Source organism: Leopardus geoffroyi, chromosome X, assembly GCF_018350155.1.
Source record: "Leopardus geoffroyi isolate Oge1 chromosome X, O.geoffroyi_Oge1_pat1.0, whole genome shotgun sequence".
Taxonomy (NCBI): domain Eukaryota; kingdom Metazoa; phylum Chordata; class Mammalia; order Carnivora; family Felidae; genus Leopardus; species Leopardus geoffroyi.
In genome coordinates, this window is record NC_059343.1 from 120,646,180 (window position 1) to 120,667,949 (window position 21,770).

Below are 21,770 nucleotides of genomic sequence, written 5' to 3' on the forward strand. Positions count from 1 at the left end.
TGGGAGATTTCTGCTTCCAGATTAGATGAACAAAATTTATACCTGCTTAAAACAACTTGAAAAATGAATGAATTCTGCATCTCCCTCTCTCTGCCCTTCCCCTGCTCCCTCTTTCTCTCTCTCAAAAATAAATAAACATTAAGAATTAAAAAAAAAAAAACTGGGGCGCCTGGGTGGCTCAGTCGGTTGGGCGTCAGACTTCGGCTCAGGTCACGATCTCACACTCCATGGGTTCAAGCCTCACGTCGGGCTCTGTGCGGACAGCTCAGAGCCCGGAACCTGCTTCAGATTCTGTGTCTCCCCCTCTCTCTGCCCCTCCCCTGCTCATGCTCTTTCCCTCTCAGTCTCAAAAATATATAAAAACATTAAAAAAATAATTTAAAAAACTGAATGAAATAGATGGGAAGAAAGGCTGTCCAACTTCGGACTTTGTGAACAGCAACCCACGAGAGAGTCAACAAATGGGGAGATCCCATTCGCTGTCCAAGCCAACTGCTCAAAGAAACAGGCTCCAGTAGAGACAGGGGACCCAGGCAAAGCCTGGCCATTTTCCATATTAGCTAACTGACATGGAAAATTTACGATCGTCAACAGATTTAGAGAAGTATTTGATAAAACCTACCATCCATATCTCGGAAATATCATCACCAAACCGGACAGAGCAGATATGTCCTCAATCCATTCAGGAGCAACTGCGAGAAACCTACAGCTAACATCAGACTTAACTATGAGAAGATTCAATGCTTTAGTTGCAAGACTGGGAACCAAGCAAATTATCTTTACTATTTCCATGCCGTGCAGATGTTGAATTCATAGTTAATAGAAAACACTGATAAAATCCTTCCTCGTAATTCTACATCTTGGGACAATTCTGAGCTGTAGGACTATACAGAGTTTCTCTGGTATAGGTATTCTTCGGACAAAAACCAAGAAAGTTGACACTTATAACCACCTACTCTCCCCCATACACACCTGTGGCTTCAATCCTTACAGTGTAGAAGGAAGATCTCTATTGCATGGTTATCCGGACTGACATAGAAAAAAGGCAAATTGACTAATAGCCGGCAGAAAATGTTCTCCTATGCGCATGAAAAGTACAGGACCCATGAGCCATAACTATACATGCTCTTCTTTACAACTGTTAAAACTAGTTCCCGTGTTACTATGGCTGAGTGCAGTCATTACAGCAGTAGTGGAACAAGAAACAGGAAAAACCTGAATAACTACTGACCCAGCAGGTAATACAGTTTAGATATTCAAGTAGATTTTCTTATTTGATGCAACAAAGCCATAGCAAAGAAACTCTCTGTAATTCTAAAGGTCAAAATCTTCATGATAATTTCCTGAGGAAAAACATAGGAAATAATGTTTGAAACTAAAAGCAAGCAGAAATGGAGATACAATCATTGAATTGCAACCACAATTTCATAACTACGGAGTACCATTTAAGTATGATGGGTCTAAGTCCTAGTTATAATCTACTTACCTAACTGCCGAAACTTAAGCTCTTCCAAAAAATCTTGATAGGACCTAAAATCGTCATTTTTCCAAAGTCTTTTTATGTTATTTCTACACTCAACAAGGAGCTAGAACTCACAATCTCGAGATCAAGAATCACATGCTCTACCGACTGAGCCAGCCAGGCACCCCTAAAATGGTCATTTTTATCATAAAATCAACTGCTCTAGACATTAGTGTGCCTCAGGGGGAGCCCAGTAAGGTTGGATGAAAAGGATACAGAGTCCCTCCTTAGAGCTCCGTTCTCTCAATAAAATGAACCCTCGAAAAAGAGAGTTGAAGGGGTGCCTAGGTGGCTCAGTCAAGTGTCTGATTCTTGGTTTCAGCTCAAGTCACGATCTCATGGTTTTGAGATTGAGCCCCGCGTCTGGCTGCGCGTCTGGCTGTGCTTCTGGCTGTGCAGGCTACACGGGGCCTGCTTGGGATTCTCTCTCTGCCCCTCACCCTCTGCCCTGCCCCTGGGCAGAGTGGGGGGGAGTGGGGCAGAGAGAGAGGGGAGAAGGACACAGAGACAGAGAGAGGGAAAGAGAATCCCAAGCAGGCCGGGACTGCCAGCGCGGAGCCTGATGTGAGGCTCAAGCACACGAACTGTGAGATTATGACCTGAGCCCAAACCAAGAGTCAGACACCCAAGCGCCTCATAAATAGACATTAAAAAAAAGAAGAAGAAAAAGAGAGTTGAGGATCGATGACGTACAAGAAGAAACGATTTTTTGTGTTATGGTTTGAAGCACCTAACAGAGGAGTTATGTAGTATGCTGATCCATTTAAAACTATTTCAGGGGCGGGGCGCCTGGGTGGCGCAGTCGGTTAAGCGTCCGACTTCAGCCAGGTCACGATCTCGCGGTCCGTGAGTTCGAGCCCCGCGTCGGGCTCTGGACTGATGGCTCAGAGCCTGGAGCCTGTTTCCGATTCTGTGTCTCCCTCTCTCTCTGCCCCTGCCCCGTTCATGCTCTGTCTCTCTCTGTCCCAAAAAATAAATAAACGTTGAAAAAAAAAATTAAAAAAAAAAAAAAAACTATTTCAGGGGCACCTGGGTGGCTCAGTGAGTTAAGGCGTCCGACTTCGGCTCAGGTAACGAATGATCTCGCGGTCCGTGGGTTCAGGCCCTGTGTCAGACTCTGTGCTGACAGCTCAGAGCCTGGAGCCTGCTTCAGATTCCGTGTCTTCCTCTCTCTCTGCCCCTCTCCCGTTTTGCACTCTGTCTCTCCTCTCTCAAAAATAAACATTAAAAAATAGTAATAAATAAACCTGCTTCACAACGTACACGTATAATCACACACTTGAATGGCCTCTAAAATGGGAAGGGTCAAGAGATAAGGTGGTATGGAAAAAACAGAAACACGCCCCAATGTGTATGTTTCTTGCCCACAAGTAATAATCAGTCACCACAACAATAAGAATGGAACAAAAGAGTAAAAAACAAAAAGGAAAATAGCAAAACTAATTACGTCTTTTCCAGACATGTCTAAAGAAAGGCAACATAATCTTCCTGAAAAACACAAAGGCTGAACTGCATGCATCACCTATTTATTACTTACTGTATCCCAGGGTAAGAGCAAGAGCTTTTTGAAACCCCGTTCTTACTGGTTGAGAATGACCTGCATTAGCCGTTGGTCCGTATCTGCCAAGTTCTACTTAACCAAGTGGCAGCAAAATCGCCCCAGGACAACAAATGCATCTCCTGTCCACAACTTTTGAATTCTCCCCATATCCATTTCCTTTCCCCATTAGATTCAATGAGAATTACCTCAGAAATTAGATTATTACAGACATTTAGCCACTACATGTCCAGGAATCGCTTCTGCCCCCAGGTTGAATAATGAAATTTGTCAGACTGAACGCACTAGCAGTAAGGGCGGCAGAATTTCGTATTAATACCACTCATTATCATGACATGAGGAATAAGAAGAGAAGCAACAGAAAAAACACAATGGGCAGAAACTGCATTTTATTAATCCTCACTTGCACAGCAGGCAGGGTACCTGGGGCTTAGTGTGGATTCCCTCATCTGACCCTCAGGACAACCTGAAAAGCAAGAGAGCAGCACAGCTATTAGATCATCACGACGGAACATTCCATATCCCCCGCCCCAGAAACCACCTCCGACCTGCTCACTTCTCACAACGGTTTTTCCTTCAGCATCACCCAGTGCTCCTCCTCGTCTTCTTAGCTGGGCTCCTCTTTGTCGTCTGAACGTTGGGGAGCCCCTGGGCTCTGACTTGGAATTCCTTTTCCGTCCACACTTACTCTGCAGATGAAGGGTTCTAGTCTCGGGCCTTTAAGTATCATCTCTGTTGGCTTCTGACACCCAGCGTCTTATTTTCAAGCCGAGGCCACTGTGTAAAAACTACAACAGCTTACCCAACATCTCTGTTTGCATGCTAACAGTCACTTCAAATTAAACCCATCTCCTAACCAAGCCCCCCAGCCTTCTTAAAATAGACTTCCCCATCTCCATTGGTAGCAATTACATCCTTCTGGTCGCTTAGGTCAAAATCAAGTTCCCTTTTTATTCTTTTTAACTATTTAGATTTATGCTGACCAATACGGTCGCCATTAACAACTTAGCCACGTGGGGTTATGGAGCAGATGAAACGTGGCTTGCCTGAATTGTGATGAACTGTAAGAGTAAAATATATACCCTATTTCAAACTTGGTAGAAAAAATGAATATAAGTGATCTGTTTTTATATTGATTACATTGTTGTAATGATAAACTTTGGGACATATTAAACTACATTAAATATATTAATATTAGCTCCAACTGTTTAACTGCTTCAATGAGATTGTTTGGAAATTTTTACTTCCATATATAGCTCACCTTATGTTTCCGTTCGACAGTAATGCTTTCTACAAAACGGATTCCAGGGGCACCTGACTGGCTCAGGAGGTAGGGCGTGCAGCTCTTGATCTCACAGCTCTTGATCTCAGGGTTGGGAGTTCCGGCCCCATGCTGAGTGTAGAGGTTACGCGCAAATAAAATCCGAAAAACAAAAAAACAAACACGGATTCCAGTGAGTGTAGTTGCTAAGGCAATCCTGATCAACTGGAATACTAGTCCCTGCAAGACATTTACCGGAGAGCCTTTTACAGAGGTAAGGAAATCGAGACTGAAAGACAGGTTTGGAATTGGGGGAGGGAAAATGGGGAATAGAAAAGAAATCAAGGAGCTCTCAAAACTTGCTGGTTCATTCAGAGTAGTACTCAAGTTGTATTTTACTGAAGCTGCTTTGCCTGTTGTATCGGAATGCAAACAAATGCAGGGAATATTATAGGCACAGGATATTCCACAGCACTTGTAGAAAACCTGAGAGATAACAAGCCGTATCAGAAAACTGAGCAAAAATAAACATACAAGAGTATCAGTAATTTCCTTATAAACCAACAATGATCAGGGGCGCCTGGCTGGCTTCATCAGCGGAGCGTGCGACTCTTTTATCTCCAGGTTGTAGGTTCTAAGCCCTCCCTCACTGGGTGTAGAGATTGCTTAGGAATTTTTTAAATCTTTAAAAAAAATATAAAGATAAACCAACAGTAATCAAGTAGAAGATGACGGAAAAGCCCATTCGTAACAGAACTTATTCAAATTTCAATATCCATACTGAGAAAAAAGGTTAAACGTCTCAAAAAATACAAAAGAAACCTTGAACCAATAGATGGGCATCTTTATTAAAGGCATATATTCCTTAGGAACCTACTTGAGTTTGGTACTGGCTCAAGAATTCAGAGCTTTAACTGTAAAACAGAACTGATAGTTGCAATGACATAAGGCAAATTCCTGATTTGCCAGGAAAAAAAAGATGAAATTAAACGCATTTCTTTTCACATATTCGAACACATTCCACATAGGTTAATAAATTGTATTTTAAACTGTGAAAACCTACTGCCCAAGGGGAAGACCTGAGGTAAGTTAAGAAATCATATTAATATATAACCTCACACGGAGTCAAAACATTTTTTTCAACGTATTTGAATATGCATTAATGTATGTATGTTTGAGCATGGGAATATTCTTGAAAGTTACGGGCCAGGCAGGGACATGGATTAAGAAGAAAAGAGTTTGGGGCGCCTGGGTGGCGCAGTCGGTTAAGCGTCCGACTTCAGCCAGGTCACGATCTCGCGGTCCGTGAGTTCGAGCCCCGCGTCAGGCTCTGGGCTGATGGCTCGGAGCCTGGAGCCTGTTTCCGATTCTGTGTCTCCCTCTCTCTCTGCCCCTCCCCCGTTCATGCTCTGTCTCTCTCTGTCCCAAAAATAAATAAACGTTGAAAAAAAAAAAAAAGAAAAGAAAAAAAAGAGTAAAACTGGGGCACCTGGGTGGCTCAGTCGGTTAAGCATCCGACTCTTGGTTTCTGCTCAGGTCGTATCTCACTGTTCATTCGTGGGTTTGAGTCCCGTGTCAGGCTCTGTGCAGACGGTGCAGAACCTGCTTGGGATTCAATCTCTCTCCTTCCGTCTTTCCCCTCCACCGCTTGTGCTTTCTTTCTCTCTCTCTCAAAAATAAATAAACTTTTAAAAAGTAATTTAAAAAAAAAAGAAAAAAGGGTAAACTAAAATATTTACAAAGAAGAGGACTACTTTTTGTTAAATATCTGTTAGGCTGAGAACACGCTACTGTTCTTGTTTGTGAAATATCAATCGACTTTTAAATAACAGTAAACCTTACATAACCAGTCACTTTCTGTTTAGCCATTAAAAAAGGCACTTAGCTTCTACCTGTCACTCATTTTCCTGTATCTGAAGAGAAGGCAATTCCTTTCCTTTGTTTTAATAGTAACGAAAATCATAACCACACAATTTGCTTGCCATTTAGGATCTGAAGGTCTGAGTCTAAGGGTGAGGAGTTCGCCAAGGCCACAATATATAAACCAGTAGCAACATCCCTCCACAATCATGACCAGAAGGCCTAGGTCCTTGAAGTGAACATCCTGGTTCCATAGTGCAAGTGTAGATGAGTAGGTAGACTTGATCCCAATATTAAGCATGCTCTCTGACTCACTCTATCATGACAAGAGGCGGAGTTCACTTTTTTTTTTTTTTTAACTTTTTTTTTTTTAGGGGGTGTGTGGATGGTTCAGTCAGTTAAGCATCTGACTTCAGTTCAGGTCATGATCTCATGGTTCATGAGTTCAAGCCCTGCTTCAGACTCTCTGCTGTCAGGGTGGAACCTGCTTCAGATCCTCTGTCTCCCTTTCTCTGCCCAGGATCCCCTTTTCCCACACTCGCACGCTCTCTCTCCCTCTCACAAATAAATATTTAAAAAAGAAAGATTTTTCTTAAGTAACTTCTACAGCCAGCATGGGGCTTGAACTTACAACCCTGAGATCAAGAATTGCCCACTCTACTGACTGAGCCGATCAGGCCCCCCCCCAGAGTTTACTTCTAATTTTACGATGCCTCACACACAGGGTTACTATGCAACACACAAAGAGCTGAAGAAAATTAACCAAACACGCTAAGTGTTGAAACTGTAAGTTAGGTATACAAATGAGACCTACAAGAACAAAGAGCTTTCCTCAGTACCAGCAATAATTGTTTTTAAATATTTGGGAACTACTGGGGTGCCCGGGTGGCTCAGTCAGTTAAGCGTCCAACTTCAGCTCAGATCATGGTCTTCCAGTTTGGAAGTTTGAGCCCCACATCAGGCTCGCTGTTGTCAGCACAGAACCCGCTTCAGATCCTCGGTCTCCCTTCTGTCTCTGCCCCTCCCCTGCTCACACTTGAGCGAGCAAGCTCTCTCTCAAAAATAAGAATTTAAAAGACATATTTGGGAACTACTGATTTTGATAATGGAAAAAAAAAAAGGTAACTCAGATCAACATTCGCACTTTTTTCTAATGTTTACTATTTTTGAGAGAGAGAGACACACAGCGCTACCAGGGAACGGGAAGAGAGAGGTAGACGGGATCCAAAGCAGGCTCCGGGCTCTGAGCTGTCAGCCCAGAGCCCGACACGGGGCTCAAACCACGAGATCACAACCTGAGCAGAAGTCAGATGCTTAACCGACTGAGCCACCCAGGCGCCCCCCAACATTCCTACTTTGGACAAGTAAATACAATAGGCAAAATCTATCTTACAACTCGTCTTCCAAGTTTCAATAACCTAACGAGTTAGGAAAAGCCTGGCCAAGATCTAGATAAGAACGTAGGCAGGTATGCCCAGGACTCAAATGCCCTTTGCGCAGAGGGCATTGCTTCCACTGTGACCAATTTCAAGTCTTTTTCCTAACAGCTACCAGTTATCTTTTATTTTTTGTTTGAGAAAGAGAGAGAGCGAGCAGGGGAGAGGGGCAGAGAGGGAGAGAGAGAAAATCCCAAGCAGGCTCCACACTCAGCACGGAGCACAACACAGGGCTCGATCTCAGGACACTGGGATCATGACCTGAGCTGAAATCAAGAGTCAGACCCTCAATCAAGGGAGCCACCCAGGCACCCCAGAGTTATCTTTTGAAGGGGTGCCTGGATGGCTCAGTTTGTTAAGCGTCCAACTTCGGCTCAGGTCATGATCTCACAGTTAGTGGGTTTGAGCCCCTCATTGGGCTCTGTGCTGACAGCCTGGGGCCTGCTTCAGAGTCTGTGTCTCCCTCTCTCTCCGCCCCTCCCCAGCCAGTGCTATATCTCTGTCTCTCAAAAATGAGTAAATGTTAAAATAAAATAAAATATAAAATAAAATTAAATATAAAATTAAATATAAAATTAAAATAAAGTTAAATTCAATTAAATTAAATTCAGAACAAGCTTATCTTCTACTCAAAATCCTTCAATAGCCTCTCATCACTCAGGATAAAATGGAAGCAAAACCCTTGCCTTAGAAAGAGGCCTTTCTGTGATCTTCTGCACCCCTCAACCGTGTCGCTCACCTATGGCTCACCACGTCCCCCCACAACTGTTCTCTCCTCTTCCTTAAGAACTGGAGCAACTATCCCCGCCTCGCCTCAAGGAAACTCAAAAGTTGAATTTGAAGATATAATGACCAAAACTTACTGATACAAGGCAGGTCAATGAGGTATTGGTGAGAACAACATTACTGTAGAACCATATATGTACCGTAATCCCATTTACGTAGGAAAAAATGGGCAACACAAAGTACATATAGAACCATAATCAGATACGTAGAAAGATCTGTCCATGCACATCTGTGGAGAACAACGTGTTTGCTTCAGTACGGAAAAAGTTGTGGAAATGTTCCTGAGTGTTTACCATCGAAATCGGGAGTGTTAGAATTTATGAGTGGGGACGGCAGGAAGAGAAGTTTTTCTCCTGATGTGTCTTGCTTCTCATACTTAATATGCAAAAATTAATTTATAACTGACAGGAAAAAAAATCAAGAAAAAATTGAAAGCAAACCAGTGCAAATCTCTGTAAGACCTTAAACATACTTCTTACTCTCTCCAAGCCCCCCAGATTCCCCATTTCTAAAACTGGAGATGTTTATGCATACCCTAATTAGCAATTAACATTGACGGTATGCTGATGTAGCGGTCAGAGAGTGCTGGGCCTTTATACTCATTCTTAAATCCCTGTCCCGCCCCACAAACACCGTCACAAACAAAATTATTACTCCTATCACGCATTTGGAATGAAAAGAGACACAATACGTGAAAGTCATCTTGTCACCTGCAAGGCAGCACAGGAACTTCTGGGCTAATCATCGTAACATTTGGTTATTTCTTATGTAACAGTAACCTACCCATCTCTCTCTCTCCCTTTCCTAAGTGTAAACTACATTCCTTTGTAGCAGGAATTAGGTTTTATGCTAACTAGCTGAATTCAATCCCAAAAGTTCAAGCTCTGTTCTTTTTACCTCGAGACCCCTAGTGACTTTGGGTTTCACATGGCTATCAGAGCAGTACTTGAGCTGCAGCTTCAAAGCTCCAGGAATTATTTCCCTGAGGATACGGTCGAGTCTAGGTCAGGTCTCGGCCAGGTCTCCGAGCAGAGGTTCTACAGGGTATCCTGGTCCAGAAAGCGGGAACCCTGCCTGGCTTTGCCAGCACACTACTCTACAGCTCCTACGATCAGGAGACATGGTTTGGCGATTGGCTCTTGCGGCACAGCAGACTCCAAAATTCTATTGCTAGCAAACCACAAAGAGCGAGAGAATCAACTGCAAAGTTTTGAGAACTGGAGAGAAGGCCCCCCCCAAAAAAAAACCCCATACACACATAATACTTAAGAACAGCAGTGACTTCTCTATATAGCAATGATAATCAAATGAAAATGTGATCATGGAACCACACACCGGGGTGAGGAAAAAATGTAGAAAATAAATTCCTTGGTTAGAATCTTAACAGGGACTGTAGAGAACCTCTATGAAGGATTCATATACCAGAAGGATTTACAGAGGTTCTAAAAGGTGGGTTAATTAAATTGACGTATACACCTGAGCCTGGGTGGGGAGCGTCAGTATTCTAAATAATTTCTCCCAAATTAACTCATGATTTACTCGAGATTGCACTAAAAATCTCCATGCGAGGTGAGAAAGAAACAAAGAAACGGCACCGCCTGCTACAAGTAAGAATAGGATGGGGGCGCCTGGCTGGCTCTGACAGTAGAGCGCGTGACGCTTGACGTCAGGGTGAGTCAGGGTCACAGAGTATGAGCCCCATGTTGGGTGTAGAGCTTACTTTGGAAAAAAGAAAGAAAGAAAGAAAACAAGCAAGCGAGGGGGCGCCTGGGTGGCTCAGTAGGTGACTGGCTGAGGTCATGATCACAGGATCACGAGATCGAGCCCCATATCCTGCTCCGCACCGAGCGTAGAGCCTACTTGGGATTCTCTCTCTCCCTCTGCCTCTTCCCCCAGTCCTTGTGTGCTCTCTATCTCACATACATCAACTTAAAAAAAAAAGAAAGAATAGGGTGGTGTGGTTAAGGGCTCAAGAGTTCAGAGAGTTCAAGGTGAAGAAAGCAGGGTTCGAAGGATAATGAGCAAGTTCTATATTGGGAGGGAAAAGTAGACTGCAATTCTGACTCTGATCCAAACAACTGCATCTCACATGAGCTTAAAATCTTGAAATCAAATAAAGAATAAAATGATTACCTTAAAAGCCCGAAAGCACGCCTAGTGTACATTCAATAGTATAGATTCGACTGTGGACAACTGCACGTTAGTAGAGGTACTAGGCTACGAATGCAGAATATGGAAGGGGGGTGGGGGGGACTTTGGGAGGGAAGTGGGGGGTGGGAAATGGGAGGGAAGTTAGGAGAGGGAAGGAAGAGAAAGCTAAGAGAGGGGAGATTAGGGAAAGGGAGAGGAGAAGCGGGGGGGGGGGGTGGGGGGTGGGGGAAGAGCCTGGAAGAAAGGAAGAGAGAGGAGTTAGGAGAAAACAGCAATTTGAAGTGGCACGAAACAGCACTATCCAACGTCTGCTGAACACTCGGACCTTGCAGGAAGCGTTCTGACGAGGATGATCTCATACGCTGCTGAATGTACACATTTATATGCTGTGAATTATCTAAATCTACCACGCGCACACGTAATAGTATTGTATTACCACTTTTTATGTTTTCATCATGAGGACAAAGTGAGCCAACCAATGTGGCAAGTTTTGTAAATCGGGAACCGGCAGTGTGATCATAGCACTGTTTCTAGGTCTAACTAAACACTTTACATCCGTGCTCTCTTACTAAGAACCCACCTTACCAGGCTGGGAATACCTGAAATAAGCCCCTTCGAGGCTCGATTTCATCATCAAGGCTTCAAGACCATTCTTTTGCACACTGGTGTCTGGACAACCCTGGGGGTGCTGGTGGCGGGGACCCTCCCGGTGCCATTCCTGTGTGGAAAGGCCCCTACGATGTCCGCCCAGGAGCTACAAGCCCAAGTGCAAAGAGAGGGGGACAGCAGTGGAAGCCGGGGGACCCCTCCGGGCTGGGCCGCAATCCGAGGCACCGTGTTGGCCCCATACAGCCCTCCTCTGCTGGTGAAGACACAGCTTCTGTCGCGGTTCAAGTTTTGCAGTGCATCCCACATAAAAGATACAATTATCCCCTGAAAACTCAAGGATATAGAATGAAAAGCCCTAACGACTCCAAGGATGGGTCAGCAAGGCCCACTGGGGAAACAGGCAGAGGAGCACTCCCCGAGCACTGAGCAACGCAGACAGGTCTTCACAACAGCAGAGACGAATGCAGACATTCTAGTAAAACACAACTGACATTTGTCCAGAACGTGAATGAAGAAATCCTCAAAACTCACACTGGGAGTTTGAAACCAGCAGACGAACGTGCAGGGCCCTGTCTGGCGGGGGTCTACTGTGCTCAACAGAAATTCTACAGAAGCCATCGCCTTTCCAACAATCATGGCACCAGACACCATTAAAGCTCACCTGCAACGATCAATCGGGGAGAAATTTCCAGGAATTACCCCACAAAAGCAGAGGAATGAGGGCCATTTGCCACAGCAAATGATGCTGTAAAATGAAGACATTTAAACTGTTTCCTGGGAGGCTTGGGTGTAGACGCAGATTCTGGGATCAGAATCAACAGCTCATCTGACACAGGGCAAACTAGATGTTTGTGGGTGACGCTCGGGCACCGGGGGATAAATTAATCCTCACATCTCACTAAAATGTCCCCAAAATTCCAGAAACTTTTTATCAGAAGAGTCGAAGAAAATCCAAAAACTTTTTATCGGAAAAGTCCAAAAAAATTCTACACAGGATCAGAAGTTACACAGTAAAGCACGAAGTGTATTGTTAACATGTCTACACCACCCAAAGCAATCTACGGGTTTAATGCAAATCCCTATCAACATACCACCAGCATTTTTCACAACTAGAACGAATATTGAGATTCGTACAAAACCGCCAAAGGTTAGGAATAAAACATGAGGCATAAAAATGTGCCCCTGGAGGGATGTCCATGGGGTTCTCCTGAGAGATGGGAGCCAGCTGCAGAAACAATGTGCAGGACTAGGCGCCCCCGCTCCGACGAGGGGCAGAGAGGAGGACATCTGCCCTTGCGGGTGTGTTTCCGAGCTTGGGAAGGCCGGAGAAGAGCTGCGGGGCGCTGCTTGGAAGGCCAGACAGGAGCACCAAATCACACCGGAGAGGGGCAGTGGAGGGACCGCCAGCCAGGGGGCGACCGCTCAGGATCCGCTCGTAAGGCTTTGCGGCATTCCGCCAGTTAGAACGTCCAACAGTCGTATTTTTCAAGGAAAGTATCAACGAACACACGTAACGAAATGCATGGGAGCTCATGGTGTGCCTTTACCAAGTCCCTCCGTTTCTCTAGGTCTCAAATTCTCTCCTCTCTAAAAATCAGTGAACACCTGCTCTTTGAACAGTAAATGCAAAGAACAGTAAGTACCAATTAATAATAAGAATAATAGCAGTAACGATAAGGTCAGATGGGCAGTGTGTGCCGGTAGTCCTACTACTGGGAGGCAGGCTTGAGCCCGGGGAGTTCTGGGCTGGAAATGCCCATCGTGTCCACACTAGATTCGGGCATCAGTACGGGCCCTCCCCTAAGCGGGGATAGTCAGGTTGCCTACGCAGGGGTGAATCTGTCCAGATTGGAAACGGAGCACATCAGTAATTATAAAAGTACCAAGAAGCTACAGAAAAAAAAAAAAAGAAAAAAAACAGCTACAAAATGATGCTGAGGAAATTTAACAAAACCTCAAATCAACAGACCCACAGTTCTGTATGGCAAGACTCAGTTATTGAAGACGCGGATTTTTATCTCCTTTGCAGTTGAGAGCAGTAAATACGCTAAAAAAATCCCGAAGTATGTGACACTGAGGGCAGTGCTGGCCAAGGGCACCTTCTGCAGTGACAAAAACACGCTACATTCGTGCTGCCCAAGACAGCAGCTACTAGCCACAAGTGGCTTTTAAGTGTGGAAGTGAAATTCAATTTTATTTAGTTTAAAATAAATTCAAATTTAAACAGCCACCTGTCTATTAGTGGCAGCTCAGCTTTGGAGAACTCATTCATAAAGTGAAATTAAGGAGCAACGAGAGACATTCCTCATCCTAGATACTAAAACGGAGTTATAAAACTACCAAATTCAAATTATATGGATTTGGGTCGAGTATTGACGGAGTCGGAAAGAAGTCGAAGATAAAATGCTGCCGGGGAAATGAGAGATTTGTGGAAAAACTGAGCTGTTAAATCCGCACTTCTCAACTGACACTCAATACGTTATACACACGTTAGAACGCTGCACTTCAAAATGGAATACAGGCGTGCCTCATTTTACCGCACTTCGCTTTGTTGCACATCACGGATACTGCGGGGGGGGGGGGGGGTGTGTGTGTGTGTGTGTGTGTGTGTGTGTGTGTGTGTGCGCGCGCTGCCGCTGTGGTTTTTACCAACTAAAAGTGTGTGGCAACCCTGCATCACACAAGTTTGTTACTGCCATTTTTTCAACGTCACTTGCTCACTGGGTCTTTGTGTCACATTTTGGGAATTCTCACAATATTTCAAACTTTTTCATTATTGTTCTATTTGTCACGGTGATCTGTGATCAATCGTTACAACTCACTGAAAGCTTAGATGATGGTTATTAGCACTTTGAGCAGCGAAGTCTTTTTAAATTAAGGTATGTACATTATTTTAGACAGAATACTGTTGCACACTCACTAGGCTACAGTATAGAGTAAACTAACTTTTACGTGCACCGGGAAACCAAAAACATTGGACTCTTTTTATTGCGAGATTTGCTTATCGTGGGTGGTCGGGAACCAAACCCTCAATACCGCCGCCGAGGTATGCCTGTAAAGCTACAATCGCTGGTCTGCAGGATTTCTATAGCGTATCTCAAGTAAGAAGACAAAAATTAGAGAAGTTCAAATACAGAGCCTGATTGCTGTTTTTAAAAAGGAAGAATTCTTAAAGATTACCTGTGTGGCGGGATAGATGCTCTGTCTCCCCAAGAGTTGAGGTGGAAATGAGGGTATAGCACGAAGCAGGGCGGAATTAAGAGGTGTGGTTGTGCATATGCACATACGTAAGTAACTTTGCTTATCAGATCGGCTTTAACAACAGATGCCTTAAAGGTGGGCTGGGGGGGGGGGGGAGCAGAGGCTCCAGAAATCCTCAAAGGCCTTTTAAATCTCTTCGTACTCTTTCTCTAGGCATTTGAGCAGCGTAACTCCTCTCGTCAAAATAATTTAATTCTAAAATTGTGGGGAAACAAATGTCCCGTATTTACTCTACTACCTGAAGAGCTCCAATTTTAATGTTTCATCGAATCAGGAAGAAAATGATACCTGCTACAAAGAAGGGCTGTGAGGATTTATGGAGTGCTTTTTCCATTGCGCTCTGAGGAGTCTCTTCTGGAACCTTGACCACGGCCACCCATGCAACAGATGTAATCATGACACCACCTCCCTGGCAGAGTGCGCACACAGATCAAGGGCGAACCTTCAAAAAAAACCAAGAAAAATAAAGAGTGAACCTACTTGAAAACACAGTTGACCCTTGAATAAGTTACTAACAACACAGTGGATTTTAATATATATTTTGTATATCGTATGTATTGGTGTATGTTTACCATAAAGTAAAAGGGAAGAAAACGTGAATAAAATCGTAAGGGAGAGAAAATACACTGTACCATAGTGAAAAGAAGCCACACGTCAGAGGACCCACACGGTTCAAACCTGTGTCGTTCGAGGGCCTGCTGTACTCTGCTCGACTGTAAACCAACCGACAGGCCAAGGGGTGACATTACCAAGACAGGATTCCAGTTCTAAAGCCGAGACTTACCAGTAACGTCACTGTTTTTGTATCCAAAACCCACTCCCCTTCTAGTATGTGAGTGCTGGGTGACCTGTCCCTCGAACACTTGCGATTTAAGGCCCGCCGAGGGCAGTGTCGGCGTTCACCACGACCAAACGTTTTCCAGGGCATTTGGCGTTTGATTTGGGAGAGGCTGTGGCTTCGGTCATCCCACCCGGGCACGTGTAGCACTCAGTGGGAATGAGAAGGTGGGATCTCATCTATAAAAATCTTTTTAAAAATCTCTAAGTGGACAGTAGCCACATCGTTTGAGTAACAAAATGCAAATTCCTAGGGGATATTCTCTGAATCGAAAAACCAAAATAACACACTATGAAAACTACTTCGTGAAATCAGGTAGGTAGAAACCAATTGTAGACCAAGAATACAGAATATTAATGTATAATAATACATACCTCATTTATACGCACGTATCACGTATATAAGTCCTATATACGATCACATATACAGTCATACGTGAAAGGAAAAAAAAAAATCAAACGCACAAGAACAATCCTATTGAGTTGTTAGAATCCTATAAGGAAAACTACAAATATTTCCTAAGTCATACAAGAAGACGCCTGAGTGAACAGATGTATATTCCTATTTCTTTCTAGAGAAAGTCATCGAGAGAACATGACCTCTGGTCGACCTGTGAGCTGGTCTGGGAGACGGGCGACTGACGGCTCCTTGCCTTCTCCCTCCCCGCGGTGGAAGCGGTTTTCAAGGAAGACAACCTCGAGAGAAGGTGGCGGGGAGACCGCCTGGACAGTAGACATGACAGAGCCCCCACGTAAACCTTTAGGATTCTGGGCGGGCCACGAAGATGTACTCATTTTACAGCTGCCTAAAACAAGTCTTGTAAGTAAGTCCTCTTGCTGGTTCAACCTGCCACCTACCAATCTGGAGTGGCCTGCCTCTTCCTTCCATCCATCCTTGCCCTCCGGATATGGGGGCCAGTTTCAGATTTCACGTGGGAACCCTCCGGGTTTCGAACCAACAATTACTGAAAGGGAACATTTGATATTTGTTAATGAAGCGTGTTTTTTTTTTTCCCCTAAGCTTAATGTACATTTTACGGTAATTGCACTAAAGTCTCACACACAAATGTCTTCACATTTGACAAAGTGGTGTTCAATTCATCCCGAAGTAGACACGCATACGTACATATTCTGATAAAATTTGAAAAGGCAAGGCTAATGAAAGACATTTACCATACCAAGCACTCGTTGGCATTTTAAAGTTGAAATAATTGGCCCAATGAGGTCCGGGCTCACACGCTGACTGTGAGGTCATCAGAACGTGTATTAACGGAAGAAATGCTGGAGAAACAGCAGGACACGGTGATAAAGTGTGCAAAGTGTCACTTTTACACACCACACAACTGAAGGGGAGCGCACTCTGCCACCCCAAAATATGCCATTTTGGCACATTGGTTATTTTGAAATAAAGTTACTTAGGAAACAACCAGTGCAAGAAGAACACTCTGATCCTCCTTTGTTCCCCTGAAAGCAAGAAATAAATATGCCATGTGAAAAGTATCCTCTTTGTATCAGGAGAATAGAAGGCATTCTTACCCGAAATAACAAAGTTAGGGTAGAGAGGGCTATATAAACAAATCTTGTTATTTCCTCACTAATTTACTACCCAAATCCAAATTTCTTTGTCTTCTCAATTCTTCCTAAATGTATTGTTTCTTTGTCTAAAAGCTGCTTCCTTTGGTCACTTCTTTGAGTTTTACATTCTCTAGGGTGCAAAATTAGAGTTAATTTTAAAATGTTATATGTTTTTCTTCTGTTGATCTGTTTTGTGTCAATTTAATTATTAAACCAGCCAAAGAACCTGCAAGAGAAGAAGGGAAAAGTTTTCTGCCCCTATACAACCAAATGATGCAGCCTAATGGTTTTTAAATTTTACGTTTAGAACTGTAAAATATTAGAACATAAAAATTTTGACTAGGATTGACCCAGCATAGTTTGAAAGGAGGAAAGCATGTTTGTCTTCAGTTGCAAGATCCAAGAGTGTTTTAAGCCAAGAGTTGCAACAAACCCCTGTGAAATGGACATGCATAGGTGGCCAGAGACAGCTTTGTTTCCCAGAGGATGGTTACTGATCACAAGCGGACTTGCTCAGTTACTCTTGGAAGGCAGCCATCCTTTGAAGTAGATGCAATACTTACTTAGAGTTCTATGAATTCCAGCAGGGATGAAGAAAGCCGTTAAGTCAGTACACAGTTAAGGGTGTGTCTGACAAAATACATTCACCGACAGTATCTAGACTTGCTTTTTAAATATATGGGTTTTTTTAAGTTGATTTATTTTGAGAGAGAAAGAGAGAGCGTGTGAGCAGGGGAGGGGCAAAGAGAGAGGCAGAGAGAGAATCCCAAGCAGGCTCCACCCTGTCAGCACAGAGCCCAGTGTGGGGGCTCGAACTCACAAACAGTGAGATCATGACCTCAGCCGAAATCAAGGGTCAGACGCTTAACTGACTGAGCCACCCAGGCGGCCCTAAACCTCTGTGAAAACTCTAGAACTGCCGGAAGAGGGCTATGAGGAAACCTGCTACCTAGCCAGCCAGGTTTACTCTCTGCGGTTACACTGCCAGTCCATCACCATGGTCCCCGGAGTGTACCTGCCAGGGCCAGCCTGCACCAGTTGGCGGCAAAGCCATATCAAATCGTTTGCCTGAAGGTCCAGGTGCCCAACCGGAGCTCGAGAACCCAGGTCGGTGTCCAGGGAGGAAAGGGCCCCAAAGCACGGGCCTGCCTTATCTACCTGGCAATGTCTAGCACTTAAGGATTCTGGCGTGCTCTAACAATGCACCATATCAAAAGCACACATGGCATTATCTGTTTTAGGCCCTGAGGATACAGCAGTGAACAGAAAAAGTTTTAAAATTAAAAACTTAGAACATGTCTGGCACAAAGTAAATGTTAAATAGGTATCTGTTAAGTGCAACAAATCTATAAACTATATAGAAAATCAGTATTTTACTTACAGACAAACAAAACTCCATCAGAAAGCACAGTGTGGAGGAAAAAAAAAAAGGAGCTATTTGTGACCGTGAGAAAACCTAAAATGCCTAGAATAAAGTCTTCAGGGGCACCTGGCTGGCTCAGTCAGAAGAGCGTGCCATTCTTCATCTTGAGGTTGTGATTTCGAGCCCCATGGTGGGTGCAGAGATTACTTAAATAAACTTAAAACAAAAAGAATGAACTCTACAACAGTATTTGTACAGGAATAGTATGAACACAAAACTAAAATTTAATGTAGAATGTGGGAGAAGACTTGAGTAAGTAGTTATTTATTTCAGGAATTTTCCTAAAAAGCAAGATGTTTGAGGATGTGGGGCCACCAAGCAAATGGTCAAGAAACAAATCTTGAGATGTTTTCAGTGCAAAATGGTGCTTTCATTACAGCCTGGGGGAAAGGAACCAGAGCAGAAAGACTGCTGGGCTGGCTCAGTCAGTAGAGCATGTGACTCAGGGTGTCATGAGTTGGAGCCCCACACTGGGGGTAGAATTGACTTAAATAAAAAAATAAAAAACGTTTAAAAGACTTTTTTTAAGTGTATTTTGTGAGAGAGAGAGAACAAGTGGGGGAGAGGCAGAGAGAGAAGAAGACAGAATCCCAAGCAGGCTCCGCACGGACAGCAAGCACAGAGCCCGAAGCGGGGCTCAAACTCACGAACCACAAGATCATGACGTGAGCCAAAATTAAGAGTCAGATGTTCAAGCAACGGAGTAGGCACCCCTAAATACAATTTTTAAAAAAGAACTGTGCTGGGATTGTAAGAAGTGACTGATTATATACTTTTTGGTTAGTGGGGGTTAAGGATAATGTAAGCCTCTAAGGAATTTGAAAGCAAGGTTTCCAGGACCTTGAGGGCCTAGATATTGTTAAGATTGCTTTTAGTCTGTAATGAAACCTCAACATCAAGGCAGCCATGAGTTCCTTGAGGAAGGTCACACACTCTGCAAGCCTCAGGGATTGATCAGTGGGCTTCAAGTTGTAAGAAAATTTAATTTTAGCTACATTTCTCTTTCCTCTCTTCTCATCATCTATCACATGCACCTGGTGTGTAGAAGGGGATGCCCAGGCCACAATCCACAAAGGATCTTTTCCTGGATCACCAGTGTCCATTCTGCAGCCCGACATCTGAAAGTCACAACCACCAGAGTCGAATATATGCTCCACGTCTTCAAGAAAAATGCCAACAATTTACTGAGAGGTTACAGAAAATCAAGGACCTTTCTATGTGATTTACATGACTATCTCCTTGAGTCTACACAACAACCCTGCAGAACAGGTACTTCTATTATCCACGCCTTACGGATATGGCATTTGGGGCTAAGAAGGTAATGGCCCCATCCCAAGCAACTAAGCCTGGGTCTGAGCCCAGTTCTCCTTGACCGCAAAACACGTACCCCTTACATTCAGTGCATTGTTGGGCAACTGCCAGTTTCTCTCTCTCTTCCCTGTCCCATCACAGTCCTGGCACAGGGAGTCTAATCATGTTTTCCTTTCCTGGCCCACAAGTGCCTTGATATCTCTGCAGTATCTCAAGTTCTTCCTTTAGCTCCAGCGTCCCTTAGATACCAGGACACAGAAGTCTCTGGAACCCTGCCACTTCTTTAGTAAATATACTATCTCCACGGGGCGCCTGGGTGGCTCAGTCGGTTAAGCGGCCGACTTCGGCTCAGGTCACGATCTCGCCGTCCGTGAGTTCGAGCCCCGCGTCGGGCTCTGTGCTGACAGCTCAGAGCCTGGAGCCTGTTTCAGATTCTGTGTCTCCCTCTCTCTCTGCCCCTCCCCTGTTCATGCTCTGTCTCCCTCTGTCTCAAAAATAAATAAACGTTAAAAAAAAAAAAATATATATATATATATATATATATATATATATATATATATATATACACACACATGTATATACTATCTCCAGCCAAATCTGGGTCAGTAGCCCAGCCAAGGTTCAGCCCTATGTCCTCTGCACTCTTTTCTCCATACTTGTCCTAGACAACATCTCTGCAATCACCAGCCTCCTCTCAGCCCCGGGATTCATGTGTATGCTGATCATGAAACTCAACACGCCAAAATGCATCAACTCTCAAACCGCTCCTCCTCTGGTGTTTCTGTATCTCTTACTGGCATATCTATCTTCCCTATTACCTGAGCTCACACTGGCGTTCATTTGATTCCCCCAATTCAATCGGCTATTCTAGTCCTGCTCACCCAACAGCAACTCTTATGTTTATCCTCACCTTTCTTTCCATCCCCACTGCCTCTCGCCACATACACAAAATCAAGAGTGGTCTAATAGTTCTCCCTATCTTCAGCCTCTGTCTGGTCCTGTCCACCTCAGATGCTACTGCCAGTCTATTCTTCTTAATTAAATACATTCATTAATTTATTTTGGACTGTATCTTCTCATGGGAGAACAAGAATTACTAATTTCTTTTTTAAAAGGAGGTAATTGAGGGTCGCCTGGGTGGGTCAGTCGACTGAATGTCTGACTCTTCGATTTCAGCTCAGGTCACGATCTTGCAGTTCGTGAGTTAGAGCCCCATGTGGCGCCTCTGCGCTCTCAGTGTGGAGCGCGCTTCCTATCCTCTGTCTCCCTCCCTCCCTGCCCCTCCCTCACTCACATGCTCGCTCGCCCTCAAATGAAATAAAATAAAATAACAAAAATTTAAATCTAAGAAATGTAACTGGGACTCCTGGGTGGCTCAGTCGACTCTTGATTTTGGCCCACGTCGTGATCTCAGGGTCACAGGATCGAGCCCTGTGTCGGGCTCCGCACTGAGCATGGAGCCTGCCTGACTCTCTTCCTGTGCCCTCTCCTCCTCTCACATGCGCTCGGTCTTTCTCTGAACTTAAAAAACAAGCCAACAAAAAAAAAAGGTAATTGAAGAACATACTAACCAATCTCCCTGGTGTGGTTCATACATTTTATTTCAGGAGTAAAACTAAAACTAAGTTGTGGGAGACAAGATAATTATGTAAAATACTAACAGTGGCAACAGTGATTGAGTACTTATTCCGTAGCAGATACCGTATTATCACTTCAGTTAATCACGGTAACTCTTAAAAGTGAGCACAATGAGTATCCCCATTTTACAGATGAAGAAATGGAGGCTCAGAGGTAACACACTCCATATTTAAATCTAGATGACCTTGTTTGATTCCAGGGCCTTAAGGCTTACCTACATGTTACACGGATTTCCCACTGAAGAGCTGCGCTCAAGAAGTATAGGGGGTCACACAGCTTGAGGACTATACCTTCAACTGGGAGGTCAATAAGAGGTCAAAATGCTGTGAGGGTGATGGGTAATTGCCCAGGCTTGGAGCAGCCACTAGCAGCTGAAAGCAGGTAAACACACAAGTGAGTCACAAGGGATAAAAACAAAACGTTTTCCAAACGACATTGACCTGAGCAAACCCCCTCTGCTCACTTTCTGTCCAAAGGCACCTTTCCGAAGTATACCGGGGAGACAAGAAATGGGTTAGGAGATTCTCAAGCCAAAGCCCACC